This window comes from Eulemur rufifrons, chromosome 30 (assembly GCF_041146395.1).
Source record: "Eulemur rufifrons isolate Redbay chromosome 30, OSU_ERuf_1, whole genome shotgun sequence".
NCBI classification, from domain to species: domain Eukaryota; kingdom Metazoa; phylum Chordata; class Mammalia; order Primates; family Lemuridae; genus Eulemur; species Eulemur rufifrons.
The window spans coordinates 118,586,023-118,609,937 of NC_091012.1; the positions used below are offsets into that span (position 1 = coordinate 118,586,023).

The following is a 23,915-nucleotide window of genomic DNA, read 5'->3' on the forward strand; positions in this document are numbered from 1 at the left end:
CACATGGAGCAAAAGAATCACTCAGTTGAGCTTTGCCCAAATTCCTGAGCCACAAAATCATGAGATATAATGCATAACTTTAGATTTAAGATATAAGTATTAGGTAATTTGTTATGAAACAATAAACAGTAGATTCATAGTATCTATGAATCACCAGCAAAACAGTATTTATGTGTGTGTGTATATATATATATGTATATATATTTATGTGTATATATACATAGTATTCATAGATACCATACTAGGTCAATATTTGTGGAATAAGAATAAATCATCACAGAATGAAAGGGAATTTCAGATTGCATCCTAGGGTGAGTCTGCTTCTGGCAAAATTTCCAAACTGTAATGGTAGCCTCAAACTTTTAAGCTTTTGTTCTTTCTAATTATCTATCCACAATGGGTTAAAGAGGAGGAGGCTATAGGCAAAACAGGATGTAACCTTGATTGGATGAACCATAGTGACAATTAAATGTAAAGCTTTTGTCTAGAAACTCTCTCAATTTAAGCACTGGGCATTGGATCAAAAGTCTTAGATGGAAGAACTAATCTCTAAATTAATAAGCAAAACTCCATGTAAATTATATAAATCTTTCAAAATATGCTTATTACTTTTAGATGGAAATGATCCAGAAAAAATACAAATTTCACACCATCTTGTGTATTGTGGGGCAAGTTCCTTCAGCCGTTGGTGCCTCATTATCCCCATGTCTATAACAAGAGGACAATAAATATTCCTATATCATAGGGTTATGTGAGGATTGAATAAAATATTCTCATTAAAACACAGCCTGCTACATAGTAAGTGCTCAAAACCCATTAGCTATCATTATTATTATTGTCATTATCTGTACAAAAATGTTTTCCCCCTTTTCTCAAGATGGCATATTTCTTTCTTTTTTTCTTTTTTTTTTTTTTGAGACAGAGTCTCACTCTGTTTCCCAGGCTAGAGTGCTGTGGCATCAGCCTAGCTCACAGCAACCTCAAACTCCTGGGCTCAAGTGATCCTCCTGCCTCAGCCTCCCCCTGAGTAGCTGGGACTACAGGCATGCGCCACCATGCCCAGCTAATTTTTTCTGTATATTTTTAGTTGTCCAGATAATTTCTTTTTATTTTTAGTAGATACGGGGTCTGGCTCTTGCTCAGGCTGGTCTCAAACTCCTGAGCTCAAACCATCCACCTGCCTCGGCCCCCCCAGAGTGCTAGGATTACAGGCGTGAGCCACCACGCCTGGCCATATTTCTCATTTTAAATCTAACTTCTGAGTGATGGTTAGGTTACCTGTATCATTTTCAGTTCATGACATTGTTGGGCAGGAACATTTATTTATTGCTCCTGATGTATGAATAGCTTTACATTTGAAAAACAGTCCATTGAAGCAGTATTCCTAGGCTTTCTCTGCTTTTTTACTGAGGTAGGTGACTTATCTGTTGGTAAATCTAGGAGAAGGCACTTGTCCATTTTGCCACAAGTTCTCCTCCCTGTCCTTCCGGCCTACAGAGGGTATCTACTCTGTTCCACTCCTTCATGCTCTAAGTTTCACAGGGTCTGGTTCTCTAAGAGAGTTTCCTGAAGTCATTCAATGCAGCCAGCATCAAGATCAGAATCTAGGCCATTTCTCTTTTTTCCTCTCAAGATGGCTGACTAGAGACCTCAGAGACCAATTCTCCTCAGAAGGAAGAACCAAAATTACAGGTCAATAACCACAGCTTGAGTGGAGTGTTAAGGGGAGATTGCTGGAGCCTATCGGAGAGCTCATGAGAAGAAGCAACGACACACAAAAAAGCTGTCAGGAACCAAACCCTGAGGGACTTAGTATTCCGTAGAAAAGGTAGGTCGGAGTGTTTTTGGCTTTTCTAGCCCTTGGGTCAGACTGTTGGTATTCAGACTTAAGGAGAGCTTCTTTGCCCTCACAAGCCCAAGTGCTGGAGTGGGCTGCGATTTGAAGACTTCAAGGGCATTGCGCTGGGCTACCAGCTCGTGTAGGGTCCTTGTTTCCCTCTGGACCTGAGCTGTTGTGGCAGGCACTGGGTACGTATCCATCGTGGAACTTCGTACTGCCCAGGGACTGTCGATCCTTGTCACCGGATCACTTTAGACATTCCCCAGCACTCAGTTGGATTGCAGCAGCCACATAGGGCGGCTAGACCCAGAGGGGCAGCTGGAGAGGGATATTATCTCCCCCTCACTTACTGTTGTGGACCCAGCGGAGGCTTCTCCTGCAGGAGCTCCGTGCAGATACATACACCAGTGGACTGCCTTTCTAGGGCACTATGGGGCAAATGCTTTCCCATTGGAGGTGTGCCCTCCGGACTCAGGTTGGCATGAGGTGTGGGGCCCTGCCCCTTCTCTACATAGAACAGCAGAGTTCCTGGAGATGGTCAGCGGTATCTGTATGAGCTGAATATTCTGAGCACTGAGACAGGAGCATGACACGGAGACAAATCACATTCCTGCTGGCCTGGTAGTGGAGCTGGGGTAGCTCCCTCCCTGCCACAGCGAAGACCTCAGTACATTTCACTGGGAGCGTCCCCTGCCACCCCGTCAGGGCTGGGGCTTACGCTTGCCGTCGTCACAATATCGCATATGCTCATCTGCTGCAGTCAATTCTTACGCATGGGTGCCACCTACTGGCCTGAAGGCTGAATTGCTCAGCCCAGTGGAAAAAGTACTGAAAAAAGTACACAGCCCTGGGGAAGGGGATAAACTTCATGAGACCACTGCCATTTCAGCCCTGTAGGAGGTAGTGAACCTGTTCACACGCCCAGTACATTGCTACTATAACCAGCATCTGAGAAAGCCGCCATATGAAGTTTTTCTATAACCAAGGAACTCACATAAAGTCTTTGCCATTGAAAGTATCTATTAATAGAACGAAAGCCAGGCAATTAAACACTACACCTTATAATCACATCCTCGGGGTGTGTGTGTGGGGGACCCCCATCCAATTGAAAATAAACTAAAAAATAAGAATAGCCTATCCAGATGAGAAAGAATCAGAGAAAAAAAAATTCTGGTAATAGGAAAAAACAGTTTTTATAACACCCCCAAAGGATCACTCACATTAACTCTCCAGCAATGGATCCAAACCAAAATAAAATCTTTGAAATATCAGAAAAAGAATTAAAAATATTGATTATAAAAGAAGCTCAATCATATCCAAGAGAAAGCTGAAAACCATAAAGAGAAATAAAAACAATCCAGGATATCAATGAAAAAATTTCTATAGAGATAGCTACTTTAAAAAAGAAACCAAACAACTTTTGGAAATGAAAATTCCATTTAGGGAATTATGAAATACAGTGGAAAGTTTTAACTATAGGCAAGTCCAAGCAGAAGAATGAATTTCAGAGCTTGAAGACAAGTAAAAGACCTCCACAAGGAAAACTACAGAACATCAATGAAAGAAATCCTAGATGACACAAATGGAAAAACATCCCATGGTCATGGATTGGAAGAATCAATATCATTAAAATGATTGTACTGCCCGATGTAATCTACAGATTCAGTATAATTCCTATCAAAACACCAACATCATTTTTCACAGTATTAGAATAAACAGTCCTAAAATTCATATGGAACCAAAAAAGACCCTGAATAGCCAAAGCAATCCTAAGCAAAAAGAATAAAGCTGGAGGTATCACATTACCTGACTTCAAATTATACTACAAGGCTATGGTAATCAAAACAGCATGGTACTGGCATTAAAAATAGGCACATAGACCAATGAAACAGAATAGAGAGCCCAGAAATAAAGCCAGATACAGATAACCAACTGATCTTTGACAAAACAGATAAAAACATGCACTGGGGAAAGGACACCCTTTTCAATAAACAGTACTGGAAAAATTGAATACCCACATACAGAAGAGTGAAACTGGATCCCTATCTCTCATCATATACAAAAATTAACTCAAGATGGATTAAAAAGACCTGACACCATAAAAATTCTGGAAGTCTTAGGGATAATTCTTCTGGACTAGGCAAATAATTTATGACTAAGACCCCAAAAGCAAATGCAACAAAAATAAACAAATAGGACTTAATTAAACTAAAAAGCTTATGCACAACAAAAGAAATAAACAGACAACCTACAGAATGGGAGAAAATATTTGCAAACTATGCATCTGATGAAGGACTAATATCTAGAATCTATAAGGAACTCAAACAAGGAAAAAAAGACATTAAAAATTGGACAAAGGGCTGGGCATGGTGGCTCACGCCTGTAATCCTAGCACTCAGGGAGGCTAAGGCAGGAGGATTGCTTGAGGTCAGGAGTTCAAGACCAGCCTCAGCAAGAGCAAGACCTTGTCTCTCCTAAAAATAGAAAAAAAAATTAGCCGGCTGTGGTGGTACATGCCTGTAGTCCCAGCTACTCGGGAGGCTGAGGCAGTAGGATCACTTAAGCCCAGGAGTTTGAGGTTGCTGTGAGCTAGGCTGACGCCACGGCACTCTAGCCCAGGCGCCAGAGTCAGAGCAAGACTGTCTCAAAAAAAAAAAAAAAAGTGGACAAAGGACAGAAACAGACATTTTTCTTTTCTTGTCTTTTTACTACCTTCTCCTGTGAGTAAAAATTTAATTGCTAAAATACTCAATCTGAATTAAATGATACATTAAAAGTAAAGATAGATCATATGTTAAGTATCAAGTTTCACCTAATTATGTTCTTAATAAAATTATGGTAATTTGAATTATCTTCAAATAAATTCAGCCTCAAACAGACATTTTTCAAAAGATAACATACAAATGGCCAAACGTGAAAAAATGATCAACATCACTAATCAGAAATGCAAATTAAAACCACAATGAGATACCATCTTATTCTAATGAGAATGGCCATTATTGAAAAGTAAAAAAAAAAAAACAACAGATGTTCGCAAGGATGTGAGAAAAAATAACTCTTGTATACTGTTGGTGACGATGTTAGTACAACCTTTATGGAAAAAGTTCTTGGGTATGGAGATTCCCCTAAGAACTAAAAATAGATCTGCCATTCAATCTAGAAAATCCACTACTGGGTATCCACCCAAAGGAAAAGAAATCATTATGTCAAAAAGATACCTGCCTTTGTATGTTTATTACAGCACAGTTCACAACACCAAAGATATGGAACCCAACTTGTGTCCATCAACTGATTATTAAAGAAAATGTGATATATATATATGCCATGAAATACTACTCAGCCATAACAAAGAATGAAGTCATGTTTTTTGCAGCAACAATGGAATTGGAGGCCATTATCTTAAATGGAATAACTCAGAAATAGAAAGTCAAACACCACATGTTCTCACTTACAAGTAGGAGTTAAATAATGTGCATACATGGACATAGACAGTGGCATAATAATCACTGGAGACTCAGAGGGGCAGGAGAATGGGACAGGGGTGTGGGATGAGAAGTTACCTCTACTATCCACACTAACCAGGTAAGGGTTATTAAAAAAATCCCAAACTTCGCCACTATGGAATATATTCATATAATCAACCTGCACATGCACCCCACAAGAAAAAAGAATCTAGGCCATTTCTAGATTCCTGGGAGTCAGCCCAGTACTAATCAGTAATATCAGTGACAGTTTATTCTCTGGGCATGTCAGTTAATTGGTTCTAAACTTGAGTGTGAGATTGAGGGGGAAGAGTACTGTATATTTTAGAATTGCTAAAGGAGTGGATCTTAAATGTTTTCACCACAAAAAAGGTAGGTGAGGTGATAGATATGTTAATTAGCTTGATTTAGTCATTCACAATGTATACAATATATCAAAACATCATATTGTACCCTATAAACACATACAATTATTATGTCAATTAAAAATGAATTTTTTAAAAAAAAGTTATTATTGATCCCCTCAAACTCCAACACACATCTATTTTGTCAACTCAAGACTAAATGTCAGCCTGGTGCAGTGGCTCACGCCTGTAATCCTAGCACTCTGGGAGGATGAGGCAGGCGGATTGTTTGAGCTCAGGAGTTCAAGACCAGCATGAGCAAGAGCCAAACCCGTCTCTACTAAAAATAGAAAGAAATTATCTGGACAACTAAAAATATACAGAAAAAATTAGCCGGGCATGGTGGCGCATGCCTGTAGTCACAGCTACTCGGGAGGCTGAGACAGGAGGATTGCTTGAGCCCAGGAGTTTGAGGTTGCTATGAGCTAGGTTGACACCACGGCACTCTAGCCTGGGCAACACAGTGAGACTCTGTCTCAAAAAAAAAAATAATAATAATAATAAAATAAAAACTAAAAAAACTAAATGTCTTTTTTCAGATTCATTTATGTGATCTTTAAGGCTCAGCAAATTATAAAAGAATAAACATGCAGAAATGGAAATATAAAAGCAGAAAAATGCTTGGTTGTTTACTTAAGTCTCTTAGATGCAGATTTTATCAGTTATCTATTGCTGTGTAACAGACTACCCAGAATTTATTGGCTTAAAACAACCACTATTGGCCGGGCGCGGTGGCTCACGCCTGTAATCCTAGCACTCTGGGAGGCCGAGGCGGGTGGATCGCTCGAGGTCAGGAGTTCGAGACCAGCCTGAGCAAGAGTGAGACCCCGTCTCTACTAAAAATAGAAAGAAATTATATGGACAACTAAAATATATATATACAAAAAATTAGCCGGGCATGGTGGCGCATGCCTGTAGTCCCAGCTACTCGGGAGGCTGAGGCAGTAGGATCGCTTAAGCCCAGGAGCTTGAGGTTGCTGTGAGCTAGACTGACGCCATGGCACTCACTCTAGCCCGGGCAACAGAGTGAGACTCTGTCTCAAAAAAAAAAAAAAAAAAAAAAAAAACAACCACTATTCATTTATCTCCGAATTCTATGGCACAGCAATTTGGGCTGGGCTTGACAGGGATGTTCCCCTGCTGGTCTTTGCTGGCTTCACTCATGTTTCTGTGGCTAGCTGCCAGATTGGCTGGGAACTGGTTGGTTTTGGGGGGGCCTCAGCTAAGATAGTTTATCTCTGCTCCATTTGGTCTCTTGTCATCCAGCAGGCTAGCCCAGCCTTGATGATATAGTGGCAAAAGAGTTCTAAGAACCACAAGAAAGCCAAAGCAGCAAGGTGTCTTTAGGTCTAGAGTGAGAATTTTATATAACATTTCTTACATTCTATTCATCAAAGCAAGTCACTTGGTCCGCCCAGATTCAAGGGGTGAGGAAATAGACTTCACTTCTTGGTTGAGAGAGCTACAAAGTATTGTGACCATTTTTGTGACTTTCCACGTATGCACAATAGAAAAAAAATTTGCAGAAATATGGAACCTTACTTGCATAACATAAAATTATCTGAACTAAAATTTAGCTAAGCTGGACAGTATTCATTTAGTACTATTAAACTACATAAGCCAATAATAAAGTTACTTTTACATTTTGGTAGATAATGTGGAAAGAAAAAGGTTTTAAAGAAAAGAAGTCATATCCTAGATTTCAAAATAGAAACCTCTTATGTAAATCCAGGGACCAAATATCAGAGTCAACAAAAATGTCAGTTCATAATATAACTTTTGGTTATATAATTTGAAAGTGAGACATCATATAACAATACAAATGATATTGGAGATGAATGTCCAAGATAGTATTTTGATATATAATAAAAATATAGAATTAAATTACTAAAAATACATAATAATTTATAATCATAAACTGAATTATTAGAAGATAGGGTGGCTAGAATTTTCCTTTAAAGAGTCATTTTCGGGCCAGGCATGGTGGCTCATGCCTGTAATCCTAGCACTCTGGGAGTCTGAGGTGGGAGGATTGCTTGAGGTCAGGAGTTCAAAACCAGCCTGAGTGAGAGCGAGACCCTCATCTCTACTAAAAATAGAAAAAGTTAGCTGGGCATGGTGGCACATGCCTATAGTCCCAGCTCCTCAGGAGGCTGAGGCAGGAGGATCACTTGAGCCCAGGAGTTTGAGGTTGCTGTGAGCTAGGCTGACGCCATGGCACTCTAGCCTGGGCAACAGAGCGAGACTTTGACTCAAAAACAAAAATTTAAAGAAAGAAAAAAAAAAAAAGAGTGATTTTCGGCCGGGTACTCATGCTTGTAATTCTAGCACTCTAGGAGGCTGAGGCGAGTGGATCATTTGAGCTCAGGAGTTTGAGACCAGCCTGAGAAAGAGCGAGACCCCGTCTCTACTAAAAATAGAAAGAAATTATATGGACAACTAAAAATATATATAGAAAAAATTAGCCGGGCATGGTGGCACATGCCTGTAGACCCAGCTACTCGGGAGGCTGAGGCAGGAGGATTGCTTGAGCCCAGGAGTTTGAGGTTGCTGTGAGCTAGGCTGACACCATGGCACTCTAGCCCGGGCAACACAGTGAGACTCTGTCTCAAAAAAAAATTTTTTTTTTAATAAAAAAATAAAATTAAAGAGTCATTTTCTACCAAAACAAATTTTCTAAATAATTAATTTTAGGAACAAACATTTAACTACTTCCTCCTACTTACAGCATGAACTTGTTACTTTTTCAGTTTTTATTTTTTGGTCTCTATTTCATAAATTTATTATAATTAAAAACAGCAAATATACTCCAACATGCCATATTGTCATTAAATCAATAGTAAGTAACAGCTTAATTCTTAATACTGTTTTTAAATTCTGATTTTCTAACAGTGCCATCTGTCCAATTAATGACCCAGAATATCAGATTTTGATTAATTTCCCTCCTGCTCTCAGATTTATCCCCAGTTTTCTAAAATCCTCTGTGGTCCATTGTTTGAATAAAATGAATCTTAAATATTTGGTCTCGAATGTTTGTTATACAAGGGTAGTTTTGACTTCATAGTAAAATTAAAAGTATAAGAAATAAGACACCTAATGAAAGGATTATTCTGAATTAGGGGAAATTGAATAAACTTTGATTAGCATATAGCTTCTAAATATTTCTAAGAGAGTGTGATCTGAGAGAGTATTTGTTCTTGACTTTGTCAAAGCAATTTACTTTTTTTTTTTCAGCTGATTTAGAAGTGTTCTATTTGGCCCAATTAGAACTGAACAGTTTGGTTTTCATCAAATATCAAATAACACTGCTCAGTGTTTTCCAACTTTAAGTTTTTAAAAGTCATTTATGATTTTTTTGATGGCACACATATCTGAGAAAAAACCCTCAGTTTTGAGACTGAGGCATATCTCAGTTGATTGTGTGTCCTTTTTGAGGACATCTGTGTAAAATATCTATGGACTATGAATATCAGTGTCTGCTTAACAATATGACTGCATTGTAGACTAGTTCCAATATATTTTAGTTAAATTAATGAATGAGTGAGTCAAATATAAAATGGACCATTAAGAAACAGATTCATATATTAGTAAAGGCACATGCATTACAATAACTACGTTCAAGGTTTAGTTCTTTGATTAACTGTATCATCTCTCTACTCACAGATCTAAAGGGTACCCTAAGGATCATCATACTGGTTAAAAATGAATTTTCCAGCAAAATAACAGCACCAAACTAGAGGTGTCTATGGCTTCTTAAAGGCTTATGGTTGCAATATGGCTGCTGTAGCTGCAGGCATTATGTCCTCAGATGGCAGGGTATCCACAGTGAAAAATTAAAAGGAGCTCATCTTACAAGCCTTACTCATTTCATAGGCAGAGAGGGAGTCGTCCCTAAAAGCGTCCTATAATTTTTCTTCTATCTCATTGGCCAAAACTAGGTCCTATGGTCAATTTTGACTGCAAATGAGGCTGGAAAGTGAGAATTTGACATTTACAGCCTCTGTAGGGAGATAGGCAAGAAAGAAGGTGGTTAGGAATGGCCATCAGCTAGGGAACCAGAGTCTGCCACAATTCCACTCCCTGCTTTAACAGATGATGAAGATAGGCCCAGAGAGAGGATGTGACTCCTAGCAATTTAGTGTCACTGCCGGAATGAAAACTAGAACCTATATCTGAGCATCCCCTACTGGCCACAGTGCTTCTCCGAAGGTATCATATCCTTACCTCTGAGACTGGGCAGGGGGAGGGGGTGTTGGTTGGGTAGGTGCAATCAAATCGTTTTATAAATGAGCATTAACAGAGCATTTAGTGCATGCCATGCACTGAGTGAGGTGCAGGAGATCCAAGAAGAAATGGTTTCTTCCCTCAAAAATCTGAATGATGGCTAGGCACAGTGGCTCACACCTATAATCCTAGCACTCTGGGAGGCCGGGGTGAGAGGATTGCTTGAGGTCAGGAGTTCAAAACCAGCCTGAGTGAGAGTGAGACCCTCATCTCTACTAAAAATAGAAAAAGTTAGCTGGGCATGGCGGCACATGCCTATAGTCCCAGCTCCTCAGGAGGCTGAGGCAGGAGGATCGCTTGAGCCCAGGAGTGTAAGGTTGCTGTGAGCTAGGCTGACGCCACGGCACTCCAGCCCAGGCAACAGAGAGAGACTCTGTCTCAAAAAAAAAAAAAAAATCTGAATGATGTCTAGTGTTCCAGATTCAAGGATAATATAATCGTAAAATAATTTTTAAAAACAAAATGAATACAGTATCCATTCCAAGAAAAGGTTTAGAATGTACATGTAAATCAGAAAATATTACTAGCTTACATAATTAAGGCAGAGGTCAACAAACTGTAGCCTGTGGGACAAATCCAGCCCACTGTCTGTTCTTGTAAATAAAGTTTTATTGGAACACAACCATGTCCATTAGTTTGTATATCATCTGTGGCTGCTTTCCTGCTACAATGGCAGGGTTGAATAGCTGCAACACAGTTGAGTAGTTGTGATGAAAACCATATAGCTAACAAAGTATAAATATTTACTCTGTAGCCCTTCACAAAAAAAAAAAAAAAAACAGTTTGTTAACCCCTTATCTAAGGGGGAGGGTGCGAGAAGAATGCACATTCACATGTGTGGCCGCTGTCAGGCCAGTATGTCTCCTGTGCCACAGCTGAAAAGGCTCATTTCTGCACTATGTGGTGTCCTATCTTCCAGTAGGCCAGCCCAAGCTACTTCACATGGTAGACTCAGCCTTTCAATGAGCAGCAAGAGAGGACAAGCCTCAGTGTGCAAGACCTCTTCAAACCTCTGCTTGGGTCCTCTTTGCTAATGTCCCACTGGACACAGTAAGTCACATAAGATATGCTTCTTTGGGGGCCGTTATTGAAACAACCTAGCCCAATCACTTACTAATTATGTGACACTGAGCAAGTCACTTGCCTCGCTGATGTTCATTTTCTTCATCTGTAAAATACACATACCACTGATCTCATAAGGTCTTTGTAAAGATGAATAAGTAAGTTCTTTACATGTATTTATATGATAATTCTTTATATCTCTTGCAATGCTTAGCATTGTACTTTACGCTTTTTTTTTTAAACCAAAGAGTAACGTGTTTATTTCACTTAAATTCTTAAAAAATACTTTTTTGGCAGTTGTCACATAAAATGTCCTAATGTAAAAAATAAATAAATCATTGAAGGGAAAGCATGAGTAAACAGACCCAAAATGTTAAGATTTTATTTACAAAGCTTTTTTGTTGTACAGAAAGTAAAAATGCTGTTACAATCTCAGTGTAACTGGTAGCCACCGACGGTTGACTCGCCAATCATAGCTATCCACTCTATAGCAAGAGTCTTACATGAAAACCTAACAATGCTTACAATTTTGTTGGGGTGAAGTCCCCAAGCTTGGTGGTGGCTTGCCAAGAAGGACTAAATGGAGGAAGGTGGAATGTCACAGGGACTATTCTTTGGCTCTTTGGGTGGGTGGGTGTCCTGGGGTTTGTATCATGGCTACCTTTTTTTTTAAAAAAAAAAAAAGAAAAAAAAAAGCAGCCACCAAATCCATGAGCAATCCAACCAATACTAAACAGTTCTGATTCTGCAGGTCATTTGGGGTCTTAATCATCATCTCCTTCATCATCTGTTTCTCTCTTCCTCTTTTCACCCTTCCTGCTTTCTTCTCTTCATCCTCATCCTCATCTTCTTCATCTTTATCAACTTTTCCATCATGCCCAAATTCTTCTTCCTCCCCATTGACTTCATCTTTGTCTTCTTCTTCTTCTAGATTTTTGTCTTCATCTTCTTCTTCATCAAACTCTTCCTCTTCACCATCCTCTTCTTCATCTTCTCCTTCTTCCTCCTCCTCTTTATCCACACCAGCCACCTCAGCATCTGAGTCAGGGGCTTCCCAGTCCTCTCTATCATAGTCATCAAGGTAGGTCACTTGGGGCAGGAGCTTGAAGACACTCTCTCAGTAGTCATTCAGGTTAGTAACCTCACACTTAAAGAGGTCCAGGCTTTTTAGACACTCAAACTTTTTCATAGTTTCCAAGGTGCTGTTATCTTTCAGTTTATTTCTAGCCAAGGTTAGATGTGTGATATTGGGGAGTTTTTCTGCTAACATGTTCAGACCTCCAAAGATTCTATTGTCACTGAGCTCAAGCTTTTTCAATTTAGATAGCTTGGGGAGATTTGAAACTGAAATTAAGCTTACATTTATTAAACTGAGGAACTCTATGTTCACAAATTCAGCTGTTAAACCCTCAATTTTTCCATCATTTGACTTGCAATTGTCCAAGATAAGTTCTCGAACCATGGTGGAGGTCCGGTAGCCTCGTGGACGGGGCAGGGGGCGAGAGGCAGAGGGAAGCCACCCTAACTCTAGGGGAGATCGTGCCTTACACTTAAACCCCCTCTGTTTTTATAACTAGGAACTATGGAGGATACAAAGATAAACAAAAGATAATAGTCAATATCTACTGTTTATATATATGAAATGATTGTCCTAAGAAATGTACTGGCTTTCATATGGCCTTTGCCATAGATGTTTTATATTTTAATGTCTTTTTCCTCCTGATTTTGAAGGATGTGTTCATGGTAGAAAAATATAAGAAAGCATAAAATTAAAATATTAACTAAAATCCTATTGCTAAGAGATAACCACTCTTAATATCACAGCAGATTCCTCTTCAACATTTTGCTCCCTATGGATTTCAATCTTTAATAGCTTCCAAGCAAACTTAAAACTTCTGAAAAGATCAAATGGGTTTAACTAGTCTCCACTTTGAAGACATTAAAAACATGTGTGTATTGAAATAAAAACCAACTGCCTGATGTGCCATTTAATTTTTGTTAAGCGCACTAGGAATGATGACTGAGGGATTGCCAGGAGATAGAAAAGCATTCACTTGCTTGTTTGGCAGCAAATAAGAAGTCATAGCCATAAAACTCACAATTACCAACAAGTAATGAATATGTCTTTTTTAAAAAAACCCTTCATATAGTCAAAAGTGTTTCCTTCACTTAACTCATTGCAAGGGCCTTTATCAAGAGTACCTCCTCCATGCAAGAGTGAAAAGCACATGCTCGAGTGTCTCTACCTGTTTGAAGAGGTTTTGTTTTTTTTGCACAGACTATATCCTGTTCTTTCAGCAGTTTCTGATTTTTCATGTGCTCCTTATTAAGCTTTGAGCTGCCCTGATCAATTTCGAAATGACTTTCTGGTAGGACTTTTAGCAAGTGTATTGGTTTGTCCTTGGAGGCCTTTCCCATCAAAATTGTCACAAATATACACAAGCTGCATAAATGCAGTTTAAATTGTCTCAATTTACCACATTTCTACTTCATTACTGAGACTTTACACATGGTGAAAAAAGTAATATGGGCCAGGTGCAGTGGCTCATGCCTGTAATCCCAGCACTCTGGGAGGTCCAGGCAGGAGGATTGCTTGTGCTCAGGAGTTTGAGACCAGCCTGAGCTAGAGTGAGACCCCGTCTTTACTAAAAATAGAAAAAAAAAATTATCCAGGCATCATGGTACATGCCTGTAGTCCCAGCTACTTGGGAGGCTGAGGCAGGAGGATCGCTTGAGCTCAGGAGTTTTAGGTTGCTGTGAGCTAAGCTGACACTACAGCACTCTAGCCCCAGCAACAGAGCAAGACTCTGTCTCGGAAAAAAAAAATGTCCAAATGGAAAACTTTATCCTAATTACAAATCCACCATTAACTTAGTGGCCTGCTACTAATCTAACACAATGATTTCAGAAGCATTAAATTTCTCACTAACTGATTGGAAGAAAAGAAGGAAGGAGGGATGAGAGAAGGAGGAAGGAGCAGTGAGTTCTAACTTCACTGTAGTGAAGATTTAGGTCATCTTTCTATAATGTCAAAGTAGATGTATATCTTCTTGGAATGAATTTTTTGAAGCTAACCCATCAGCTATCACAGTCATGTTGAAATGGGTTCAAGGAGTCCTACTAGCCTAAGGGGTAGAATCATGGACCAGGACTGATTTTAGGAGGGATGAAAAACATTTTTTGGCCAACCATATGGATTATTCAGCTGGTGTGAGGTTAGTCATATACTTTCATAATAAAAAGTATATCTACAGAAGAGTCACCAAATCTCTACTTCAAGTTAATCAATTTCCCCCATCAAGCAATCTGAATTAAGTGAAGAGCATTGCTGGAAGGCTTTGTACATTTAGTTTTTTTTGAGACAGTCTCATTCTGTCACCCAGGCTAGAGTGCCGTGGCATCAGCCTAGCTCACTGCAACCTCAAACTCCTGGGCTCAAGCAATCTTCCTGCCTCAGCCTCCCAAGTAGCTAGGACTACAGGCATGCGCCACCACGCTGGGCTAATTTTTCTGTTTTGTTTTGTTTTGTTTTAGTAGAGGCGGGGTCTCGCTCTTTTTTTTTTTTTGGAGACAGAGTGTCGCTTTGTTGCCCTGGCTAGAGTGAGTGCCGTGGCGTCAGCCTAGCTCACAGCAACCTCAGACTCCTGGGCTTAAGCGATCATACTGCCTCAGCCTCCCGAGTAGCTGGGACTACAGGCATGCGCGACCATGCCCGGCTAATTTTTTCTATATATATTTTAGTTGGCCATAATTTCTTTCTATTTTTAGTAGAGACGGGGTCTCGCTCTTGCTCAGGCTGGTCTCGAACTCCTGACCTTGAGCGATCCACCCGCCTCGGCCTCCCAGAGTGCTAGGATTACAGGCGTGAGCCACCGCGCCCGGCCTGGGTCTCGCTCTTGCTCAGGCTGGTCTTGAACTCCTGAGCTCAAGTGATCCTTCCACCTTGGCCTCCCAGAATGGTAGGATTACAGGCAGGAGCCACCATGCCCGGCCCCTAGTTTTTTAAAAGTTAGTTTATAGCAAAAGACCATAAAAATGGCAAGTCACCCTGGACTAATTCCTACCAAGTTTACTCCCATTCAAAATATACCTGGTTGGTTCATTCTCTGAAGACATTAGGTAGTTGCTTTTTGTATTTTTTTTTTTTTTTGAGACAGAGTCTCGCTCTGTCACCTGGGCTAGAGTGCAGTAGCATCATCATAACTCACTGCAACCTCAAACTCCTGGGCTCAAGCAATCCTCCTGCCTCAGCCTCCCAAGTAGCTGGGACTACAGGTACATGCCTCTATGCCTGGCTAATTTTTCTATTTTTTGTAGAGATGGGGTCTCACTGTTGCTCAGGCTAGGCTCGAACTCCTGACCTCAAGCAATATTCCTGCCTCGGCCTCCCAGAGTGCTAGGATTACAGGTGTGAGCCACCATGCCCAGCCTGCTTTTTGTATTTTTGTCCAGAGTTTTTAGTTTTCTATTTCAGGGTCACTAAATTTGGAGCCTACTTGGCCACACTGGAAGTAGAACTCCTGCTGAACTACACATGCTCAGAGAACATGATCTGTATACTACTGATTCATTGAAATACGTTGATATTTTGTAGACCAATTTTTATAAATTGTATCATATGTTTGAGAAGAATATGTAGTTTTCCATTCTTGGCTGCAGTATTTCTATTAGATCAAATGTGATTAGTTCCTTGGTTTGAGCCTGAGCTCCTGAGGTAATCATTTTGAGCAGATGTCAGAAATAAACATTTGTGTGTGTGTTTGGCCACTGAGATTTGGAAGTTGTTACCATAGCATAACTTAGCCTATTCTAGTTAACAGAATATTCTTGATGTTCAGGGACTTTGTGAATTTTCTCCTTATCCTTCCATGGCAGAAACAAATGGAAAATTTTTGGAAAAGAAACTTATGCTGAAGAAATATTGGTATTAAAATACTCTTCTAGTTTAATATATCAAGAAGGTAAGAATCATTGAGGATATAGATCACATGGACACCAGAAAGCTTTTGTTCCTTGTGCCATGTAAGGACACAGAAGATGGACATCAATGAGGAAGCTGGCCCTTACCAAACACCAAAGCTGCTGGCACTTTGATCTGAGACTTCCCAGCCTTTAGAACTGTGAAAAATTCTTGTTTATAAGCCACCTAGTCTAAGGTATTTTGTTATAGCACCCCAACTGTTATTTCACTTCTCTTATTTAAGAGTTGATTCCAGTTTATTCAGCTTTTTACTTTTTAGCACAGAACGCTAACCTCCAAGCTCCCTAGGTATAGAACCAGAAAACAAGCTTCCTTTGTTAATGCCCTAATGAGAGCAGTAGCTAGAATTTGGATATTTACTGTGTTTTAGGCATTGTGCTAAGAATAATACAATACCCAGGTAGAGCAAGCCAACTAGAGCCAACCAGAATGCAGCAATCTCACTTAGGTAAAGAAAATGTGGGCCAGGTGTAGTGGCTCACGCCTGTAATCCTAGCATCCTGGGAGGCCAAGGCTGGAAGATCATTTGAGGTCAGGAGTTCAAGATCAGCCTGAGCAAGAGTGAGACCCCTGTCTCTACTAAAAATAGAAAAAATTAGCCAGACGACTAAAAATAGAAAAACATAGCCGGATGTGGTGGCACATGCCTATAGTCCCAGCTACTCGGGAGGCTGAGGCAGGAGGATCACTTGAGCCCAGGGGCTTGAGGTTGCTGTGAGCTAGGCTGACAGCATAGCACTTTAGCCCCAGCAACAGAGCCAGACTCTGTCTCAAAAAAAAGAAAAAAAAAAAGATAAAATATGTATACATACATACACACACAATGAAATACTATTTAGCCTTAAAAAAGGAATAAATTCTGTCATTGGACAACATAGCATGTTTTCCAGTTCCATGGAAATGAAATAAGGCAAACACAGAAAAATAGATATTGCATGTTTTCACTTATGTGGAATCTAAAACAATAGAATTTATAAAAGCAGAGAGAAGAATAGTGGTTACCAGAGGCTTGGGGAATGGGGAGATGATAATCAAAGGGTACAAAGTCTCCATTAGATAGAAATAAGTTTGATTGAGATCTATGGCACAGCACAGTGAATATAGCTAATATTCATTACTGTACATTCCCATATCATTAAGGGAGTATGTCTCAAATGTTCTCATCACAAAAAGAGTCAAATATTTGAGGTGATGGATAGGTTAATCAGCTTGACTATTCTGCATTGTGTTAAATTATATTACTCTGTTCCTGATAAGTATATTCAACTATAATTTGTCAATATAAAATAAAAAGAAAATGTACCTCAACATAATAAAGGTCATATATGATAAGCCCATCGCTAACATCATACTGAATGGGGAAAGGTCGAAAGATTTTTCTCTAAAATCAGGATCTTGTCATTTCTGTTCAACACAGTACTAGAAGTCCTAGCCAAGAAAAAGAAAAGGCATCCATATCAGAGAGAAAGTTGAATTGTCCATGTTTGCAGGCAACATCATTTATATAAAGAAAGGACTAAAGACTCCACCAAGAACTATTAGAACTGATAAGCAAATTCAGTAAAGTTGCAGGATATTAAAAAAAAACAGAAAAAAATCAGTGTTTCTACATACTAACAATGAACTATCCAAAAGAAAAACAAACCTATTTAAAATAGCATAAAAATACTTAGAAATAAATTAAACCAAAGAGGTAAGACATATATACACAGAAAACTATTAAACATTGAAAGAAATTGATGGCACAAATACAAAGATATCCCATGTCTATGGATTGAAAGAATACTGTTAAAAATGTCTATATTATCCAAAACGATCTATAGATTCAGAGCAATTTGCATTGAATTAGCTAGGAGGAGCCTCAATTAGATAAGAGGAATTAAGTTTTTAATTTGCATTCCTATCGAAGTTCCAATGACATTTTTCACAAAAATAGGAAATACAATCCTAAAATGTATACAAAACCACAAGAGACCCCAAATAGCCTAAGCAATCTTGAGCAAAAAAAACAAAGCTGGAGGTATTATGCAACCTGATCACAAAATCTACCAATCTATAGTAAAACAGTATAGCACTGGCATAAAAACAGACATAGACCAATGGAACAGAATAAAAAGCTCAGAAATAAACCCAAGCATATGTGGTCAACCAAGTTTTGACAAGGGCACCAAGAAGACACCATGGGGAAATGATAATCTTGTTCAATATAAGTGATGTTGGAAAACTGGATATCCACATACAAAAGAATGAAATTGGACCCTTATATCATACACAAAAAAATCAACTCAAAATATATTAACATTTAAAAACCTAAACATAAAACCTGGAACCATAAAATTCTTAGAAGAAAACATAGGGAAAAAGCTCCTTGACATTGATTTTGGCAATGATTTTTTGGTTATGACATGAAAATCACAGGCAACAAAAGCAAAAATAAATAAATGAGATTATGTCAAACTTAAAAGCTTCTATACAGCAAAGTAAACTTTTAACATAATGAAAAAGCAACCTACAGATTGAGAGAAAACATTTGTGAGCCATATATCTGATGAGGGGTTAATATCCAAAATATAAGGAACTCATCTAACAGTAAAAAAAGGAACAACCTGATTAAAAATAAAAAAAGGGTGAAGAACCCGAATAGACATTTCTCCAAAGACACAAAAATGGCCAGCAGGTATATGAAAAGGTGCTCAACATCACAAGTTATCAGGGAAATACAGATTAAAACCACAATGAGATATCTCATACCCGTTAAGATAGTTTTCATCAAAAAGACAAGAAATCTGACTGGGGGGAACAAGGGCAATATACATAACCTAAACATTTGTACCCCCATAATATGCTGAAATAAAAAGAAAGCAAAAAAAAAAAAAGACAAGAAATAAACGTTGGCAAGGGTGTGGAGAAAAGGGAACACTTGTATCCTGTTGGTAGGAACGTAGATTGGTGTAGCCACTGTGGAAAACAATATGGAGGTTCCAAATTAAAAATAGAACTACCATATAACCCAGCAGTCCCTCTTGCAGGTATATACCCAGTGGAGATGAAATCACCACCTCAAAGATATCTGCACTCCCATGTTCATTGCAGCATTAATCATAATAGCCAAGATATGAAAACAACTGAACGAATGGATAACAAAGTTGTGGTATAATGGAATATCTTAGTGCAATATCGTTCAGCCTTAAAAAGGCAATTCTGCCATTTGTGACAACATGGATGAATCTGGAGGACATTATGCTAAGTGAAATAAGCCAGACATAGAAAAAAAGATACCAAAAAATTTCACTTATGTGTGGAATCTTAAAAATAATAAAGTTGAGTGCACAGAAACAGAGGATAAAACAATGGTGGAGCAGGCAGAGAAAAATGGAACGATATAGGCCAAAGGGTAGAGAAGAAAGTGGATTTGAAGTCTTATTTGACTCAATATTTGAATTTTTATTGCTTACCAGTTATATGAGCCTTTAAGATATCTTCACTTAAGATGATGGTGAGTTTTATTTGGTGCTGATTTCATAGCCTTAGTTCTGGTCGTTTCTGAGGCTGAAGTATATCTATCTCATCCTTTCTTCTACTTGTTTTGGCCTCAGAACATACAAAAGTCTTCTAACAAATTTTCTTTCTGGCTTAAGCTGAAAAGAAGCTAAGAAGTTAGCTTTTATGACATATCTACCCCCAAAACTCAGTGCTGTAAAACCAGCATTTATTGAGCTCTTAATAACGTTGATTAGCTGGATGATTCCGGGCTGGGCTGCCTCGATTAACTAACCTCACCTGGGTTCACTCATGTATCTATAGTTAGCTGGTAGCTGGGTAATCTAGTGATGACCACGCTTACAGGCTGACAGGCAGATGGCTGTGGTGCTGTGGAGATGACGAGGCCATGTGATTTTTTAAATTATTTATTTTTTTTTTTGAGACAGAGTCTCACTCTGTTGCCCAGGCTAGAGTGCCGTGGCGTCAGCCTAGCTCACAGCAACCTCAAACTTCTGGGCTCAAGGGATCCTCCTGCCTCAGCCTCCCGAGTAGCTGGGGGGCTACAGGCATGCACCACCATGCCAGGATAATTTTTTTCTATATGTATTTTTAGCTGTCCAAATCATTTCTTTGTATTTTTAGTAGAGATGGGGGGGGGTCTCACTCTTGCTCAGGCTGGTCTCGAACTTCTGAGCTCAAACGATCAGCTCGGCCTCCCAGAGTGCTAGGATTACAGGTGTGAGCCACTGCACCTGGCCCATGTGATTTTTTTTGTCCTCAGCAAGCCAGTTCAGCTTCTCCACACGGCAATTACAGAGTTCCATTAGCTGCAAGAGAGGACGAGCCTCAATGTGTAAACACTTTTCCAGCTTCTGATTGCATCACGTTTTTTAGTGTCCTGTTGGCCAAAGTAAGTCACGTGGTCAACACAGCTTTAAGGGATGGAAAAAGATTACACCTTGGGATGGGAAGAAAAGATTTTTGGCCACATTTACAATCTACCACAGCTGGTTCAAATTCGGTTTCTGTCATTTGTGGTAACTACTGATAGAAATTATTTTAATTTTTTAAAAAGTGTTAGTGTGGAGTGTTTACAATTATATCTCATTGGCACAGCAATCGCTTATAACTAATCAGGCAAACATTACAAGAAATATATTTCAAGTTTTTAAACCAACAGTGACTTCAAAGCAATCTCCTACTGGCATCTTAATAGGGTAATCCTATTTTCAATGACTTCAACAGGATATTTAATCAATGATCTCAGAGATGCACACTGTATATATTTATTTTTTTGTCCTGAAACTACTTCCTTTGCAAATCTGGTTAGTAATATTCCAAAGTGCTTTTCTGCTAGTAAGCAGAGGGACAGTTCTGGAAATTGCTGGGTGTGGAAAAGACAATAGCAGCTCACTCATTCTGTTTCAATAGAGAGCAGTTTTGATTACTTTGTCACACTTCATGTGAGTTTTACCAGAAATGCTGTAGGCTTTAACTTAAAACCCCTCCCAAAGTGGTAGAAGTGGCTCAGCACACATTTAATCTTCCAGCTCAATAAAACATTTCTATTTCCTCAAGCACTGATGAAGCCATCTGGAGCCCAGAATGACCAGACAAATGGGCAACATTGGTTACTATTGCTTCTCCTCAAGGACCATTAACTAAAATGTCCTTTTAAAGTAAAACATCTGGACCTATTTATCACTGTTTAACAATGTGAAGTGGGTTGCATCCTAACCAGAGTATTGCACTAAGATGCTGAGTATACATCTAGAAAAAAAAAATTCAACAAGGAGAGAACGGCTGCCAACATTTTTCCTTCCCTAAGACTTAGAACAATCAGTCAGTGTCATGTATGGCAAAAAAATCCCCAATCCCTGCTTCCATATTTTAAAGTCTCTTTGAGTTTCTAAACTAAGGTTAGAACTTGCCATTAGATTAGACTCTACTGAAGCATACGTAGTTTCATGGACACTAAGGCTCTTCCTGCCCCACTCTCTCACACACGTACACACACAGTTCTGACCAAATTCCTGAAGGAATCTTGACTTTTCTTCTGAGAGAGACTGCCTCATCTAGTCCCTGACCTGTCAGAGTTGATGGTTCCTTCCTCAGGGACACTGCTGAATCTTTTCCAAAAACTTTGTATAAATTTATAGGGTACAAGTTTGATTTTGTTATATGCACAGAGTGTATAGTGGTGAAGTCAGGGCTTTTAGGGTATCCATCACCTGAATAGTGTACATTGTACTCATTAAGTAATTTCTCATAATCCACCCTCTCCCACCCCCACCCTTATGAGCCTCCATTTTCTATATTTCCATACTCTATGTCCATGTGTACACATTACTTAGCTCCCATTTGTAAGTGAGAACGTGGTATTTGTCTTTCTGTGTCTGAGTTGTTTCACTTAAGATAATGGCCTCCATTTCCATCCATGTTGCTGCAAAAGACATGATCTCATTCTTTTTTGTGGCTAAATAGTATTCCATTGTGTATATATACCACATTTTCTTTATCCAATTGTACATTGATGGACACTTAGGTTGATTCCATATTTTTGTGATTGTGAATTATTCTGTGATAAACATACAAGTGAAGGTATATTTTTGATATAATAATTTCTTTTCCTTTGGGTAGATACCCAGTAATGAATTGCTGGATCAAATGGTAGACCTATTTTTAGTTCTTTGAAACCACCATACTTTTCCATAGAGGTTGTACTAATTTATATTCTTACCAACAGTGTATAAATGTTCCCTTTTCTCCACATCTTTGCCAACATTAACAACCTAACATTACACCTTAGGGAACTGAAAAAACAAGAACAAAACAAACCCAAAGTTAGCAGAAGAAGAGAAAGAACAACAATAAGAGCAGAACTAAATGAAATAGAGATAAAAAAAAAAACAACGCAAACAAAACCAAAGCATAGAGATGCTTGCTGCTCACCCATCTCATGGCTTTGATGCATTGATTCCCTAGCAGGCTCTTTAGCCCCTGAACTATCACTTTATGTGGTTTTTATGCTTCTATTGAGGAAACTTTGAATTATATTTTGGTCTGTCCAATATCTTGTATTGACTCAAAGTATTTAATGGAGCACTATACATTTGCTTATGTAAGCTTTCCGTTTTAAAACATGTCCTTTTTAAGAACAGATACAATGATTTTATCAGTCAGCTATTGGCAAATAATGACAAAAGAACATTTCTATGGCATACAGCAATAAATGTTGATTTTGCTCACCTGTCTGTGGGTCAGCTGGGTAGTCTGCTTATCTAAGCTGGATCTGGGTCAGCTCCATGTGTCTCTCATCATCCTTGATCCAGAGGGTTAGCCAAGCCACATTCTTCTCATGATGATGGCAGAGGCATAAGAAGACACATTCAGGATTAAAAGGAGTAAATGCACATATCCTTGACATCACTGGCTTAGCCTTCCTCTAGGTGTTGCTCAAATTACGATAGCAGCAAGAAGAATTTCTTTGAGGAGGAAAGAAATGATGATGAAAGTGTGATTTTGACATTGGTTCCAGTTAAAGATGAACCAAATATAGAACAACAAATAGAATCAAGTGTTGCTTCAACTTCTGATGTCAAAACAAAGAAGCCTAGGAAACACAATGAAGTTCATCTACCTCAAATGAATGAACAATTCAAAGCTTCCCCAAAAGCTGGTAGTAAAATACCAATCCTTCCCTTGTCGACCATTTTGCCTCCCATTAATAATGTGTGCCAGGATATTTTGTGGAACTGGTGCCAACAACTCAATTTGAGTACTCACGGCAAGAAAAACAGAAGCTTATCTGAGGCTTCAGAAGCATGCTTATCCTGAACAGAAACATGATATTCCCAAAACATCACAGGAGGCCAGATTATGGCCATATTTGAGGAAACAAGGCAGTGACCAAGAGAGCAAGGCTTCAGGAAAGCTGCAAGATGAATGAGGAAGCAGAAGAGACTAATACAATGAAGTGATAACCTCAGCTCAGGAATCCATGTTGGCATCATGGACAAGAATTGCCACAAGAACTGTTCAGCCTAAGGCTGTGAATTCTCATTCCATTCCTGCTTTTGTCGAGGCCTTTTTGATTCAGGCTTCTGGAGTCAGGTGGTATGTGGTCCATGGCACACTTCTCTCAGCAGATGCAAAAGATTGTGTTTGCCTGCAGTTTCATGCAGGTCAGGCCTCGGGTGCCTGCCACTCCCAGGAGAATGACTTCTCTCTCCTTGTTACCAGCCTGCACTTTCCCATCTGCAGGCCTAGAAGATAATATGTTATGTCCTGGCTGTGCTAAGAGGAATAGTAAGATAATGAAAAGATTAATGACAATGGGGAAGAAGAAATAACCTGGTTTGAATACAATGTAGGAGACC

The 23,915-nt window shown here is 39.1% G+C and overlaps 2 pseudogenes; one reads left to right on the plus strand and one right to left on the minus strand.

Annotated features, from left to right (window-relative positions):
- Window positions 1–11,836: 11,836 nt before the first annotated feature.
- LOC138379039 (acidic leucine-rich nuclear phosphoprotein 32 family member B pseudogene) lies at window positions 11,837–13,302 on the minus strand (annotated as a pseudogene).
- A 128-nt stretch (window positions 13,303–13,430) lies between these two features.
- Window positions 13,431–23,888, plus strand: LOC138379040 (developmental pluripotency-associated protein 2-like; annotated as a pseudogene).
- Window positions 23,889–23,915: the final 27 nt, after the last annotated feature.